The sequence below is a fragment of the Misgurnus anguillicaudatus genome, chromosome 23 (genome assembly GCF_027580225.2).
Source record: "Misgurnus anguillicaudatus chromosome 23, ASM2758022v2, whole genome shotgun sequence".
Taxonomy (NCBI): Eukaryota; Metazoa; Chordata; class Actinopteri; order Cypriniformes; family Cobitidae; genus Misgurnus; species Misgurnus anguillicaudatus.
Window position 1 is genome coordinate 22,921,995 of NC_073359.2, and position 17,278 is coordinate 22,939,272.

The 17,278-nt window shown below is 37.4% G+C and overlaps 2 long non-coding RNA genes across 2 annotated transcripts; both read left to right on the forward strand.

Moving 5' to 3' along the window:
* Positions 1 to 4,027: 4,027 nt before the first annotated feature.
* On the forward strand, positions 4,028 to 9,735 carry LOC141359469 (uncharacterized). The gene is made up of 3 exons (XR_012365937.1): positions 4,028 to 4,120; positions 4,551 to 4,603; positions 8,501 to 9,735. It is a non-coding gene; the product is annotated as an uncharacterized lncRNA (long non-coding RNA).
* Positions 9,736 to 9,747: 12 nt separating this feature from the next.
* On the forward strand, positions 9,748 to 17,043 carry LOC129452607 (uncharacterized). Its single transcript, XR_012365936.1, has 4 exons — positions 9,748 to 10,929; positions 11,372 to 11,424; positions 14,381 to 15,144; positions 15,242 to 17,043. It is a non-coding gene; the product is annotated as an uncharacterized lncRNA (long non-coding RNA).
* Positions 17,044 to 17,278: the final 235 nt, after the last annotated feature.

A 17,278-nucleotide genomic window follows, 5' to 3' on the forward strand; every position in this document is an offset into this window, starting at 1 on the left:
TACATCTCATTTAGCTAAGCCATACCCCCTGTAAAGCCGTTTTGAGATACAGAGGTTCCAGCAGCATATGTAGTATTTTATTACAGAAGTCCGAATGACAAAATGCAAAAATAAACAGGACTTTTAACGTTACCTTTGCGGGGATCACAAGTCGAATCCAGTCTGTTTCAGATGTGTGAATCATCCAATGATTTTTGTCCACAAATGCGTATAATCCGTGAAATATAGATATATAGTCTATTTCTCATGAACTTCTGGTAATACAATATAATATACAATCTGAGGACTATTTACATTGTAACATGTAAGGGTATATCAGATTACACTCCGGTATTAAACACATGAACCCGCCTTCAAAGTTTGTATTTAAAATAATAGATAATCCAAAAACAGCACCGTCGAAAACGTGAAGTCCTTAAGAGATGTTACCAATCGCTCGCTCGTTCCGCCAATGACTTACTGGAAAATATTGATAGACAAAACATGTAGGCAATTATATAAAGAATACAACGATCTCTGTGTAACTTCTGTGTGTTTGGACAAATAACAGTCAGCCACATCGCTGGCTTTGTGGGGCGCCGCAGTCGGGTGGCGTCGGGGTGCCGCGAGAGCGAGTCGAAATTAAACTACTCCGTAAGATTTCTTAAATAGATCTCGCGGTGCTTTGACGTCATCCGACTGCGGCGCCCCATAAAGTCAGTGACGCGGCTGACGTATATGCGGTTGACTGCTATTTGTTCCGCCCCAGCTTCTTTTATATTTCTTTGTTTTGTGCGCCCGAGCTTAATTTACAGTCTGGGGAGACGCACGCTGTAAGTTTGAAAAATAAAAATAAAACTCAGCAAACATGTCTAAGGGACAGAGCAGCCACGTCAATACAGTCACGTGACTTCACGCTCGAGCCGGAAGAGAAGACAATGCTGAATAAAGTCGTAATTCTTGCTATTTTTGGACCAAACTGTATTTTCGATGCATCAACACAATTTTACTGACCCACTGATGTCACATGGACTACTTTGATAATGTTTTTATTACCTTTCTGGACATGGAAACCGTACATAGATTTTCAATGGAGGAGACAGAAAGCTCTCGGACTAAATCTAATGTTAAAACATCTTAAACTGTGTTCCGAAGATGAACGGAGGTCTTCCGAGTTTAGAACGACATAATGGTAAGTCATTAATGACATTATTTTCAGTTTTGGGCGAACTATCCTTATTCAGTAGTCACGCTGTTCCCTTTGGGGGCGGAGGCGAAAACACAAGCTTATACAGTATGTAAATATACACACAGACAATGACGCCCCCCGCTGCACGCTAGAATCTCCGGAAAACAAGCCTATTTTAACCGCAAAATGTACGCTTTTAAATATACATAAACTGCTATCTCAAACATGGAGAGGCTTCTTCGTGATCTCAACTAACAGATTCTGCAATAAAACGAAAATCACAAATTTTGAAAAAAAAACTTTGTTTCTCATTTTCTCGAAACTTGTGCTGCCGACTTGTGTCCCTGGTTTCCGTGATGGGTCACATTTCTCTCCAATCAAATTCAATAACTGTGCATTGTGCTTGGTGGTCAGCAGATTTGTAGTCATGGATTTGATATGCTGCAGGGGGCTCTCCTTTTGCTTTGCTGCTTCCTGAGCTTCCAGCTGCTTAATAGTGTCAAACAGGATTTCACATTGATGTTCTGACCCTGGTAATGATGTTGTGTGAGTTGTTACTGCCATACTGCTTGCTGAGTGTCCTCTTTCTGTTCTTCCTGCTGCTGGTCCCCTGCACCCTCTGGAGAGATGTCCGCTTTGGCCACATTTGAAACAATGATCACATTGGTCACCTTTGCCTTGTTCTTGACACCCACGGCATCCACGCTTTCTTTCTCGAGGCTGCACAGGACGGTAAGTACTCACTCTCCTCATTTCTCCGATCTCCTCCCTCAGCTGTTTGACGACCTCATAGAGCTCAGAGTCTTTCTTCTCCATGGTCTGTGGGGCTTTCAAAGCTTTTACTTGTGTGTGTGTAAATTCTTTTCCCCCAACAGCATGACCTGTTCTCTCTTGACTGTGATGTGGTGCTGCTGGAACTTCAGTGATTTTTGTTTCTTTAATGTTGGCATTTTTCTTGAACTTTTGCTGTCGTTCCCACTCAAGACTCGCAGCTTCGTTCATTGCTGTGATGAGAACCTCATCTGTGGTTGTAGGATCATCAAGGCAGGTTTTAAGCTGATACTTAATGTGGTCATTTAATAATCCTGTTCCTAGTGCGCGCAGGAATCTTCTCTGTATGAGATCGCGGCTGTACGGTTCTTCTCCATCCGGTTCTCGAACAGCGGCTAAAAGTCTTTCCTTCAACTCAATGGCACGAAATAGGAAGTTTTGTGGTGACTCGCGACTCTCTTGAGTGATGTTTATCAGCCGATGATACAGATCTGTGGAGCTTTCTTCTTTATAATGGCCTTTTAAAATTGTGCGTAGCTGAGAAAGGGTTAAATCTGTCTTGATCTCCAGCATATCACGCAAGCTCATACCTGGACTGATTGCTCTTATCACCGCATCAATTATCTCCGACTCTCTGTGTCCCTTGTTCACTCCAGCTTCAATTTGGTGCATCAAGTTGTTGTATGACAGTTTATCCTTCTGACCTCTCTCTCCAATTTGGCCATTTATCTTAAAATCACGCCGGATGGTGACTTCAGGAACTGCATGATGATGGGAAAACACAGGGGGACTTGACACATCAGGAACTTTCAAACTCAGGCGTTGGATTTCATTTTTTAGCACATTTGTTGACAATTCAAACTGATGCTGCAATTGTGTGTACTGTCTCTTTAAATGCGCGAGCTCCGCTGAATTTCCGTCGGCGTCACCATCTTGTGCAGCGCCGTCATTACGTTGTGCTATTCCGTTAGAAAACGCCAACAAATCCTTCAAATATTTACAGGCTACATCATCATCTTCTGTCTCTATAACACTTTCTACTGAATCACTTATTAATCTGATCAGCGAGTGCCGTTTGGTTTGTCCCTCCACAGACAGTTTTGCATACACACACACCTCGTTCAGCTGATCGAGCCGCAACCGGAGCAGCGCGGCGCCCAGCTGATCTTGCAGTTGCTCCGTGTCCATCCTCAGCGTCTTCGTAGACAACTCACTCAAAACGGCACCGCTGATCCCATCCCTCGTCGCCAGTATTTTGTAACACACTTGAAGGAAATAGCAAGCGTGTGATTTGGTTGGGTTCTTTTATTCAGCCAGCATCATTTGCTACAGCTCCGTATCACACAATACAACAAAACATAACACTGCCAGTCTCATCAACAACTCTCACTCTTCGGGTTTTTCCCCGGGGATTTTCTCTGGCTTACTGCCACACACTGGACAACCATCGCATTGCTGCATACTACAAATATACATGCATGTGCTGAATAATTAACTAACCAAATTTCAATAAAATTACAATAAAATAAAATTGACAAAACTATTATGGGGGGTCTAACTTTTAACTACAAATTATATTTAATAGTTTTTCCCACAAAAATATAGAAATTTACATTTCCATCTTGTACCATATGCATTCCTGTGCTTACTGATAGTGATCAAAGACTATTGTCACGGCTGTTTATTCAATACAGTAGTTTAAGGTGGTCTTCTGATTGGTCAGTTTGATTGTATCATGTTGGGTTCAGTCACATGGTCAAGGCAAGGGGATAAAATAATATGTTTGAGGGGTCTTGTTGTTTTTCTAGCTTTCTTTCTCGTGATGTTAATATAATCATAAATGTTATGACAACTGACAACATTATGGTGCGGTTTCCCGGACAGGGATTAGACTAGTCCTAGACTAAAATAAATTTGAAAGATGTCAAAACTGATAACAACTTGCACTGACATATCTTAAAATACATGAGTACCCTTTATTTGCCTCAAAATGCACACAAGTAATGTTTTTAGTACGGCATGTTTGTTAGAACAAGTTATATTGAGGCGTTGTTCAAACAGGACCTTCTTTACCACATTTCCTGTGATGCCTGCTGCACGATGCTTTTTAGATGTAGCAGCAGCAGCAACGAATCATATGCTTTGAGGCAGCAGATCACAACAACAGGAAAGAGAAAATATGTGAGTTAAAAATTATTTTAATAGTTAGACATAATTGTACAATGTATTATTCAGTGGCTATTCTAGCCCAATATATTAAGTCTTGTAACAATACTTAAATAATTATTCAGTTACTTTATTCAACAATAGTTATGTGACTTTAATGCAATGGTCAATCAACCAATCAAAATAAGGAAAACTGATTAAACACCTGAAAAAAAATCAGGTCTGAAGGGGTTAAATAAATAAATTCCTTGTATGCACTGTAAGTTGCTTTGGATGGATCATTCTTAGAACGGATGTGTTAAAAACAACACAATCAGTGTTTGTATACATGCATCTCTAACTGTTATTATTAGAGCAACACATTTTATGTTACTTTGAACACAAACACAAAATGACACATACATAGCATAGCACAAAATGCATAAATGTATGTGAACATCCACAGATTCCAGAAAATAACTGGTAGTGTGAATGAACCAGAATCAGTGTGTTTTAAAGGTAAGACAAATGTAATCTTTATGTTGAATAACAGTAGTAGAACAGTGTTTTTATTTGTTATGACAAGACAAACATACACTGCAAAATATGATTTTCAAGAAAAAAAATCTTATAATTTTTGTCTTGTTTTCAGTGGGAGTATCAAAGAGATTCTTGGGTTAAGATTTTTTTAGCTTTTTTTGATGAGCAAAACGACCCAAGAAAATAAATCTAATTTTTAGACCAAAAATATCAAATTTAAGTGATTAATATCAAATTTAAGTGAAAAAAGCTTACCCCAATTTAAATGTGGTATTTTTGGTATAAAACTAGACTTATTTTCTTGGGTCGTTTTGCTCATAAAGAAAAAACATCTTAATTTAAGAATTTTTTGATATTTTTACTGAAAACAAGTAAAAAAATCATTTTTTTTTGCAGTGCAGTATATATCCACGATATTTAATATTGCTTTGCAAAGTTTTTTCTTTAGTGTCCGAAAATAAAAGTTGATGTTTTAAGTGGAGGTTTCCCGGATAGGAATTAGACTAGTCCTAGACTAAAACATTTTTAAGGCTGTACAAACTTAAATATCTTAAAATACACCAGTACTCTTTGTTTTGCCTCAAAATCCACACAAGTAATGTTTTAGTAAGGCATGTTTGTTAAAACTAGTTATATTTCTTAATTAAACTAAGGCCTAGTCCAGTCGTAAACTAATCCCTGTCCAGGAAACTGCCCCTAATACCCCATTCACACAGACCTTTGGTCCCAGAAAATACCCATAAATTTGCCAGACAAGCATCTGTGTGAACACAAACACATCCCGTAAATCTTCTGAGATCGTTGCCGGAAAGAAGCCCTAGTAAGATACACGGAAAACCCTCTGTGTGAACAAAAAGCCGAAACAATGCCGTAATGGGGGTGTAAAAGTTATGTTATGGTTCAGCTCTTTAAAAACGAGAGATCAACATTCACGACGAGAAATGTCGCAAACTAGATTGAAGCAGTTACCAGGAAATGATAAATGAGACGCATAAACAACGCAAATGCCGTAGTGAGGACGCGCGTGTCATGGCAACATTGTTTGGACCAAGTTGGTTCAGCTCTTTAAAATGAGGAATTTACAACATTCACAACGAGAAATGTCAGCATACTGGACTGAAGCAGATATCAGGTAAGTTAGCTTGTTACTTACTTTGCTGAAGCGGAGATCATTCAGCAGCATAAAAGAATATCACTTCACATGCTCATTTGAGCTATAATAAACAAAAATACCCACGCGTCATCCCAACAAGATATATCATTCAGCTCCTCAAAATGGGGGTTTTAAATGCATATTAACAATCAAATGTCTGAAAACTGGATTAAAGCAGAGATCAGGGAGCTCGTCAAATATCCACTCAGAAGCTGAGATCATTCACCAGCTTAGAACGGCGCGTCACACTCTCCTTTATAGTCTTATCATAAACAAAAATGCACGTGACTGGTTTGAGATATAATAAATAATATGCAAACTTCAGACGCTGCGTAGAAGGGAGGGCAGGACTTTAAACAGGTCAAGTGTCTTTCCGGGACCTTGCAGATGCCGGAAAATCATGGCAGTGTGAATGAACAAAAAATCTAACGATCCCGGAAACATTCCAGGATGCATTTTCGGTGTATTTTCTGGAAGGTCTGTGTGAAAAGGGCTTAAGTGTCTTATTGTATTTCTAAGGGTGGTTTCATATTAGGTTCGATTTGCCTGTTCTGAACCCGAGTTTGATTGCTTCCCCAAGTCTCTGTTCACATCATAATATATTGTTCTGAACCGCGGTATACTTGTTTTATCAAGCAGGACAGAGTTAACTTCGTATCCCGATTGTTATTTCTTGAATCTTTGGTTTTGGTATCAAAGAATAGATTACAAAAATCCATCTGCATCTTTCTGCTCCAAAAGTACTTAAGTTGACTTTTCTCAACTATATTTTATAAGTTATAACAACTCACCTGTAGTTATAACAACTCATCTCTAGTCAAGATAAATAATAGTAAGTTAAAATGACCAAAAATTTTAAGGCAGCAAAGTATTTTTTACAGTGCAAAAAAATAGGATGTATCCCTTTGGTGCCGAAAAGAGAAAGAAGAAAATGACAGAGGAGCAGAAAAAAGAGCAATATAAAGATATGTTTGCTAAAGTGAGCAGCTTTCTGGACGCACTTGCGGTTAAATGTGTCTGGTCCAGCTCCAGTCAGAAGTGATCCTCACTACGCCCTTCAGAGATCAAAATACTTTATGTTTAAACTTTATAGAGAGTTACGCTACTGTGTGTCATACTGTAGTCCATTAACATACATTTGAGGAATAGAGCACTGAAAAACAATGTAACGTTTTATGCTGCGCTGTTTGTAATTTGTCCTCCGTCTGTGTGTGCATGCGCGCACGTGTTTAAGTGCACTCAGTAGTGCACACATGGAGAGATGCGTTTCAGAAAGCAAGCGAACATAAAATCTTGACAGGGCACATACAAACAAAATGATCTCCACAGTACTCTTTTTCCAATAAAAACATTTGTTTATGTCCTAGGTTTATGTATAGATTAGGCAGAAACCAGGACTGCGCTTCCTTTAAAGATACAGTAACCTCAATTAACCTACTTAAGTCTGTGTCATTAATGTTAATCAAACAATCCAAGACAAAGAGAAAATCACTTCTGTAAAAAACATAATAAATATATTTAATTCATATAATAAAGACAGTGTTATGATTCCTTTGATTTGATTTCTGTACCTAATGCTAATTTTAGCCCTCACTTAACTCTTTCCCCGCCAGCGTTTTTTAAAAAAGTTGCCAGCCTGCGCCAGCGTTTTTAATGATTTTCACAAAAGTTTAATGCCTTCCAGAAAATGTTCTTCTTCAAATATATAAACATACAATATATCAAATGAAAGAACAGACCCTCTGCTTCCAAAAAAAAAAAAAAACGTTTCATCCTACCTTCAGTAGTTCTTTTGTAATCAGCTTTTGAATATGGGTAGGTTTCTGCAAAAACACCACATTTTGAACAAAAAGCAGAGATAATTCCATTTTTGTGACGGACTTTTCATAGAGATCCCATTCAGAGCGATCTTTAAAACAGACACGGACAGCAGCTTGTCTTAGGCCAATACTTCCGGTTTTAAAAGTTGCGGAAGGGATAAAAGCGGTATTGCGGAAAGACGGAAATACTCGTCATTGGCGGGGAAGCGTTTTCTCTTGATTGACGAGTTATCTCGTCAATGGCAGGGAAAGAGTTAATATGCAACTTTTTTCTTTTTATAAATGTTTGTAATTTCTTTATTGTTTTTAATAAAAAAATGGTGGGAGGGGGCCCCCAAACAAATTCTGCTTAGGGCCCCCAAGAGGCTCGGACCGGCACTGCCCCATACTAAAATGTTAGTGAATGCAGAAATGTTGCAATGATTACTACTCTTTTACTACAATAAAACTATGGATTTTTTGTAAGAGAGATAATGGTAAAATGTAGAATGGTTCCTGTTAGACAGAAGGTAAAGTGTTTTGAACAGTGGATACAAACAAATGTTCATGCATGATATATAACATGTTGTATCCTTGTGGCATTACAGCAAGAGTAGAATGACAAAACTCTGACATGCATCCATCACCTATGTACAGACATTATACAAACACACTCATGCACTCACAGGAGTCCCAGGAAGGAGAAAAACAAAGTGAAGTTACATAGAACAGTAAATTTTTACACTCTCATTAACCCCGGGTCCAGTGGACTTGAACCCCACAAATGTAATATAAATGTGTAGGGGGGGTACACAGTGTACAATAATTATACATTTGATTATTTTTATGTTCTTTATAGAAAATGAGCCAAGGCCAATGAATCTGAGGTTGAAACAACAACTAATTGCATAATTTTTCTTTCAGTAAACATTAAAAACGGGTCCCACAGACCCGAACACCACACAAGGGTTAAAGGTATCTGATCATCTTTAAATATCTTGTGGACAGGACTGCAGACGTTTCAAAAGATGCCTTCACCGCAACATTTTCTACATTCCTTGCAAATGTTTCTAAGCAGTTACAGGGGTTTAACCTTTTCATTAGGTCTTTTGTTAATTGGACTGGAGGAGTTGATTGAACCGAATCTTTTATGCCCATGCAGAAATGAGTGGAATACAAAGCTAATAGCACTCATCTTCGTTGGACCTTTAGTTTTTACATTTGCAATAATGTTCGCCCTGTTGAAACCCTATAAACATCTATGCAATAAGGTTTTGGATTGTGTGATTAAATTTTTCAATTGTCTGATTCCCCCTTTTATGTGGATCATCATCTTGCTAATTGATGGTGATTATCTGGCTTGTGGCTACACAACATGGGAAGGAAATTATGTTTTTGATAAGGAGATAAACATAAAGTGGTGTCAACCCACTCAACTGGCCTTAATAGGGAATACAAGTGAAAAAAGACTGGAGTATCAGACGAACATCTGGAGATCTCAGGTAAAAATAAGTTAATATTATTAAGACAAGACTTTCTCTGGTGGTCTTAAAAACATGCTAGCAAAAAAATATAATTATAACAGTGAGGGCTAAAAACTTTAAAATGTTATAATATCTCTTTTCTTGTATTCCTTTGTTGTGTTGTTGTTTTTTGCAGGTTAATGGTTATTCTGTGCTCATTGGGCTCTCTATTATCATCATTTGTTTTGATGTTTGTAACTACTTTTTTGGAAAAGAGGATGGAGCACAGGATGAAGCACAGGGTGGAGCACAGCGTGGGGAGCGTGCATCATTTCTCTCTGCCTCTGAAGGACATGAAATGTCTACTTTACGCAGAAGTAATAATTAATAAAATAAAATGTAAATCTATATGTTGTTCCCTGGGTTTTACACAATTGTGCTATAAGCATAAACTACAAAATACAAACAGCAAAATTAGCTATTCTTGCTTTTTTCCTGTTATCTTTTGTTTTAATGTTTATATTTTTAAGGCTCTGTAAATGTGACTGTACAAGTGTTTTAAGTGTGATTGACAAAAGTCTTAGTTTAGCCAAAACTTTTAAATAACTAAAATTACTTAAATTACCTGACTAATCAGAGCCTTTTAATGGTTTTTAGACTTGATGTCTTCTGTTTATTTTTTATGCTTGCATTTAAATGCCCATAAGTATTTTTTCAATTTTATTTTTCATTTGTCTGTATGACCAAAGTAAAAGTTGTTTTCTGCTTAAACTGTTATGTGGATCTAATTACATTTTTGATGCATATTTGTTCCCCAAATTTTTATTCATATTCTGGTCATTGTATTCTGTAACATTTTTCTTGTATGCATCTTCACACAAAGTGAAATACCGCGAGTAATCTAGAGCGAGCAACGCACGAATGCTACTCGTTTGGTGTGTACGTAGCATTAGGGTGTGCGGTCATGTAAACCGTAAAACAGTTTTCTTTTACCGTGAAAGTCTATACATTTTTTTTTGCTTAATACCCTGAATTTGCATTACATTTTGTTTTTATGCGCATGTCTCTGCATGTAAAAGATAAACGTCTCTTTGAACAACTACGTACTGTAGGCGGTGACTTCACCTTCTGCAAGAAACCTGACAAATCTCTAAATCCCCCTGTAAATGAAGTTTTCTGCATATGTCTATTGATTTGCATGTAATCCAATGAAACAGTTTCTATACGTTTTTATAGTTATCCGCTCATTTTGTGCATGTAAACACACTCAGTGACTCAAAGGTGCAACAACAATAGCAGTCTGTTTGCATATACAGTATGTTTAGACGTCACTTGAATCATTTTTCTCCTGATGATGACTGCTGTTACTCTGAGAAGAGAGTTGCCAATGTACAACAACAGGATGTGGTGGCTACAACACTGTAGGTTCGAGCAATTGTTTCTGTACGATTAAAAATATAGGAATTTACATTTCCATCATGTACCATATACATTCCTGTGCTTACTGATAGTGATCAAAGACTATTGTCACGGCTGTTTATTCAATACAGTAGGGGTTTAAGGTGGTCTTCTGGTTGGTCAGTTTGATTGTATCATGTTGGGTTCAGTCACATGGTCAAGGCAAGGGGATAAAATAATATGTTTGGGTGGTCTTGGTGTTTTTCTAGCTTTCTTTCTCTTACTGTGTGATGTTAATATAAACATAAATGTTATGACAACTGACAACATTACATGAAATGCGAGTGGTATAATAAGGCGTTGTTCAAACAGGACCTTCTTTACCACATTTCCTGTGATGCCTGCTGCACGGTGCTCTTTAGATGTAGCAGCAGCAGCAACGAATCATATGCTTTGAGGGAGCAGATCACAACAACAGGAAAGAGAAAATATGTGAGTTAAAAAATTATTTTAATAGTTAGACATAATTGTACAATGTATTATTCAGTGGATATTCTAACCCAATATATTAAGTCTTGTAACAATACTTAAATAATTATTCAGTTACTTTATTCAACAATAGTTATGTGACTTTAATGCAATGGTCAATCAACCAATCAAAATAAGGAAAACTGATTAAACACCTGAAAAAAATCAGGTCTGAAGGGGTTAAATAAATAAATTCCTTGTATGCACTGTAAGTTGCTTTGGATTGAACATTCTTAGAATGGATGTGTTAAAAACAACAAAATCAGTGTTTGAATACATGCATCTCTAACGGTTATTATTGAAGCAACACATTTTGTGTTACTTTTAACACAAACACAAAATGACACATAATGTGTTTAATAGCATAGCGCAGAATGCATAAATGTATGTATGTGAACATCCACAGATTCCAGAAAATAACTGGTAGTGTGAATGAACCAGAATCGGTGTGTAAAAAAGGTAAGACAAAATTTAATCTTAATGTTGAATAACAGTAGTAGAACAGCGTTTTGTTTGTTATGTAAAGACACACATACACTGCAAAAAATTATTTTCAAGAAAAAAAATGTAGTATTTTTTCTTGTTTTCAGTAAAAATATCTAAAAATTCTTAAATTAAGATGCTTTTTCTTGATGAGCAAAACAACCCAAGAAAATAAGTCTAGTTTTTAGACCAAAAATATCAAATTTAAAGGTGCTCTAAGCGAATTCACACGTTTTAGGTCATAAACATTTTTTGTTACATACAGTAAACATCTCACTATCTGCTAGCTGCCTGTCCTCTGAACACATTGTAAAAAATTCGGTCTCTGCAGACAGCCCAGGTTTCGCAAACTGCAACAAAAACAGAGTGGTCAAACCTACCACCACGAAACATAACAAAGTGTTCCAGCCAATAAATGACAAGAAGGATTTGGGAGTGGGGGTTGGGCGCGTTCATGACTCGTTCAGAAAGTACAAAGGGAGGGGACGAGTTAGCTACGCTCCTTTTAGTTTGACAACATTTCGAACGTCAACAGGAAGGGACGTCACAAAGATTCGCTTAGAGCGCCTTTAAGTGATTTTGTGCATAAAACAAGCAAATAAATCTGCCAATGGGGTAAGCAAAAAAATCGTTAACATTTTTCTTAAAAACTAAATTCAAGAAAAATTCAAGAAAAATTTGCTTACCCCATTGGCAGATTTTTTTTGCTTGTTTTATGCACAAAATAACTTAAATTTTATATTTTTGGTCTAAAAACTAGACTTATTTTCTTGGGTCGTTTTGCTCATCAAGAAAAGTATCTTCATTTTACTCTTTCCCGCCAGCGTTTTTAAAAAAAGTTGCCAGCCAGCACCAGCATTTTTCATGATTTTCACAAAAGCCTTCCAGAAAATGTTCTTCTTTAAATATATAAACAAACAATATATCAAATAGAAAAAAAAAACGTTTAAGTCTACCTTCATTAGTCCTCTTTTTATCACCTCTCAAATATGGGTAGGTTTCTTCAAAACACCCAATTTTGAGCAAAAAGCGATTTTTAAAACATACACGGAGTTCTTTCTCTTTCATGTGAGGCGCTACAAAGATAAAACACTTCCCTGCCAATGACGAGTTTTCCGGCAATCCGTATTTACGCGATTATCCACCAGGTGGTGCTTTTACCCAACTTATAAAACCTGGAAGTATCCCATAGGGCAAACTGTTCAAACTCTGTGTATGTTTTGATCATCGCTCTGAATCGGATCTCTATCAAAAGTCCTTCACAAAAACGCAATTATCTCATATGTGGAACCTACACATATGTGAGAGGTGATAAAAAGAGGATGAAAGCAGATGGTCTATTCTTTCATTAGATATATTGGGCCCTATTTTAACGATCTGAAACGCAAGTGCGAAGCTCAAAGTGCAAGTGACTTTGTGGGCGGATCTTGGGCGCTGTTGCTATTTTCCCGGCGTGAGAAATAACTCTTGCGCCAGGCGCAAATCAATAAGAGGTTGGTCTGAAGTAGTTTTATTATTCATAGGTGTGGTTTGGGCGTAACGTCAAATAAACCAATCACAATGTCATCTAACATTCCCTTTAAACGCAAGTGCGCAAGTTTCATGGTGGGTTGCTATTATTATGACGGATTTACCAGGCGCACACCAGGAGCGGTTCACAGCCGAGGAGACCCACGTTCTTGTAAGAGCAGTCAAAGACAGAGAAGTTGTTTTGTATGGGGATGGGAAAAACCCGCCCAAATCAGCGTCGGTTCAACAGGGGTGGGAGGAAATAGCCACAATTGACTCATCAGCTGGCATCCCCAATCGTTGCGCCAAGCGCTACAATGATGTCAGGAGACGGGGGAATCCCAAGCTTGCCAGCAAAAATCGGGCACGCCGTGTAACGTGAGGTGAATCTGCCTCTACACATGACCTGACGCCAGCAGAGGACATCGCTGCGTCCACCCTCACCGCTGAAAGGCAGTCCAACCCCAAAGTACACTTACAAATCAAGTTCATATACATTAAGGTTTCTTATGAAAACATTTTAATTATTATTTACATAAAATAAACGTAATACAGCCACACAACAAACTTATGAAAATATTTTAATTGCTATTTACATGATAATTTTTAACGCAGTCACACAATAAATAAAAACTACCACAATGCTCACCATAATGATTTCCCTTATCTCATGTGTTAATATTTTTTATTGTAACAATTTATGATTTGCAAAAATAACTGTTGCATCTGTGTAGATTAGATAAGCAAAGTGTGTGCGCGTTGTGCACGCTATACATAGTCAAGCATGCGCCCTTAAAATAGCATAATGAACCACGCGCAACGCACAACGCGCCACTGACTTTAGACTAGTTTTTTTCTGGTCAGTGGCGCAATTGTTTTTTGAAACTGCAAAATAGCATCAGGGATGGTTTCCGCCAGAACACGCCTCCTTTTTTGCGCTGAACCGCCCAGGGAGCGCAAGTTCATTCCCTAGTTTACCAACGTGCGTCTGTGGAGGGAAAACCCCGCTGTGCGCCGGTGCAAAATACTAATGATACATGAGTCACTGACAAAGTCAATTGCGCTGGGTGCAAGATAGGGCCCACTGTGTTTATATATTTAAAGAACATTTTCTGGAAGGTATTAAAATTTTGAAAATCATAATAAAGGCTGGCACTGACTGGCAACTTTTTTTTAAATGCTGGCTGGGAAAGAGTTAATAGTAGTTCACCTCCACGATTCAGTTTTGTTGTGTTCATATCTGCAGCGAACCGTACTGCAGTCCACACAAATTGTACCCCAGACCACCCTTTTCAGGTGGACTCGCTGGGGTTCACGGGTGCTCACAAATGAGGTGAAATGGACCCTGGTGTGCACCAATGTGAAACCGTCCTTAGTTGTATTTAATCATTTCACTAAATTGTGAAAAATATCTTCTTTGAAGGGTATCTGACCACCTCTGAAATACCTTGAGGACAGGACAACCAACATTTCAAGACAGCAAAATAAAAATAAAAAACCTGGCCAACTTAATACTGAACTCAAAAGATGCCTTCACCACAACAGTTTTTAAAATTGTTCAATGGATTTTTGAAGACCTCTCCAGGTTTCAGCTCTATTCCATCCAGCCTTTTGTTAATCGGACTGGAGGAGTTGATGGAAAGACACCTCTCATGTCCATGCACACATGCGGTCAATATAATTCTAATAATATCCATCTTTATTGGACCTTTTTTGTTTATGTTTGCATTAATGTTCATTTTGTTGAGACCTTGTAAATACAAATGCTGTCCCTGTGGTGCAAAAAAACCCAAAGATGATCACCAAATCACCCCTAATGCAAGTAAAGCCGGGAATGATCAGAAGAACGCCCCTATTGCAAGTGACGACAAGGATGATCAGCAAATCGCCCCTGATGCAAGTGCAGCCGGGAAAGATCAGAAGAACGCCCCTAATGCAAATGATAACAAAGATGATCAGCAGGATTTTTGGAAAGCTTTGGGACATTGTCTGATTCCTCCTATTTTTTGGATCATCATTTTATTTCTCGATGGTGATCATCTAGCTTGTGGCGCAACAAAGTGGGAAGGAAATTTTGTTTTTGATAAAGAACTGGACAGAAAATGGTGTCAACCCATTGAACAGGCCAATGCACGAAACCAGAGTGATCTACGACGCACGTATCAGGAGTATATCAACATATCTAAGGTAAATGTTACAAACAGTAAGAGATGGAAAATATCAAATGTTATACTTATTTCAGAAGTGTTATTTATACATTTATTATACCTTTTTTTTATCTAAGGCTGTAGGCTATGTGGTGCTTGCTGTATTCGGCGTTTTGATTGTTGTCACCGTGGGTATTTATGACTGCTCTACAAGTAAAAAATCTGGCTGCTGTGATGTTGAAAATTCTGGCTGCTGCAAAAGTGAAAATTCTGGCTGTGGCTGGTCTAAAATATTTGCCTCGTGTAAAACTCCATCTACCTGTTGCAAAGGAGCAGATGCAGGCACAAGGGCTGTAAACGAAGCTGAATTGTTAAAACTTAAAAGTATAGGGGAAACCGGCACAACTTCAGAAGAGGTCATCGAAGAGTGTGATTCAAGTTAAAATCTTTTTTTTTTATATTGTGGTCCTTAGAATTCGATTTTCTCAATTCATTCTTACTTATTAGTGAGTGGAATGGTGGCCACTCCCATCCAGCTCCTTGTAATAACTGTTTAAGCAGAGCACTTTGTTTCAATGAATGTGTATCCTGAGAAAGGCGTAAGCCGAAATGCGTAGATCTACCTTTTAACTTAGCATGTAGCCCAATGTATTGAAGGCTTTAAAAAATTTTCACTTGAGTGCCTTGGATATATATTTTTTTCAGTATATTGTGGTACTTTTTTACAAATGACTTATCTGTGTGATCATTATTTAAAAAAATTAATGCGCCCTCATAATCTTTAATTAAAAACGCAAATCCCTCCTTCTCCTCGAAACAACCTCTCTTTAATTCCGGTCACAGGATATGGTGTGAGGGCGGGGCCTGAGAAAAGATCGCAGCAAATAGTAACATGACCCAACTTCCAACGATCCAATCAGTTCTCAATGGACGAATTCAAGTCCCGCCCTACCTTCTTTCTTATTTTTCACTTGGATATACTTCATGACAGAGAAAATTTAATCCACATTAATACTTTTACTTTTTGAAATGAAATTTGAATTCTTTTTACTGTTTAAATTCTTCTTACACATTTCTTTATGTCCTGACTGCATTTAACTTTTTCTTTTTGCTTTAACTTTCTAATTTTAGCAGAACTAAATCACATCAGTAGCATGATTTATGTTGAAACATTTACAGTATGTTTTCATTTATAACAAAAGTTGCAAATATATTACTTGTTGAATTTTTTTTTTAAATATATATAGGCCTACATCAGATTCATTCATGCAGAAGAGCAGTGCGGAGCACAACACACAAAAAGAAAACTACTTTGCAAATAAAAACTACAGTTTTAATTTCAGATAGAGATAGCGGTACAAAGGATTGCTGCTTTAAATATTTACATTTGTTAAAGACAACTGTGATAAACTGCTCAGTATTTGCCTGGAAACTGCACTGTAAAATTTTTATATTACCATGATATTGCGTATGTATTACCATAACAATACTCAGTTATTACCGATCTATAAAGTAAAGTATATGTTTTCATCTTGTGGTATTATCACCAATGCCTAGATATTCCCAAGTTCCCTATTTACATTTAGCAGTATAAGAAGATACTGATGCATTGTATCACAGATTTTATTTTTAAGATTAACGTTGTATTTCCGATGCTTTAAATATGCAGTCGAAACTGAAAGTGAAACCAACTTCAAGTTAGTTTCACTTTGGATGTTTCATAAAAATATACTTCAGCACTATAGGTGCTATAAAATTAATTCTTTGTGCAAATGTACAAACTAGAATAGAGAAAGTTTTATAATTTTATAGTTGATTTGTACATCCAGTGTGCTTGTATTTTTTGTAAGTGTAATAAATGTTAAAAGTTTCATACAGAAAAATGTACACAGATATTTGATGCGTCTTCACTTTGGGTGGAAACTAAAAAAAAAATCCTTTTTCATAAGCATTATATTCCACTGAATGGTGCAATGGGTAAAAATGTCTAATTTCTATAAGTCTACGCAACATGATCTCACAAAGTTCCGTGGGATAGTCACGGAATTTTGTGCTCATTTTTCCGTGGCATTCTCACGGATCTCCGCATTTTTCCGTGGCCCTGCTACAGACTGTCTTTTTCCGTGGCATTCTCACGGATTGGTTTCTTAACTGCTTTTTCCTATTTTCAAACC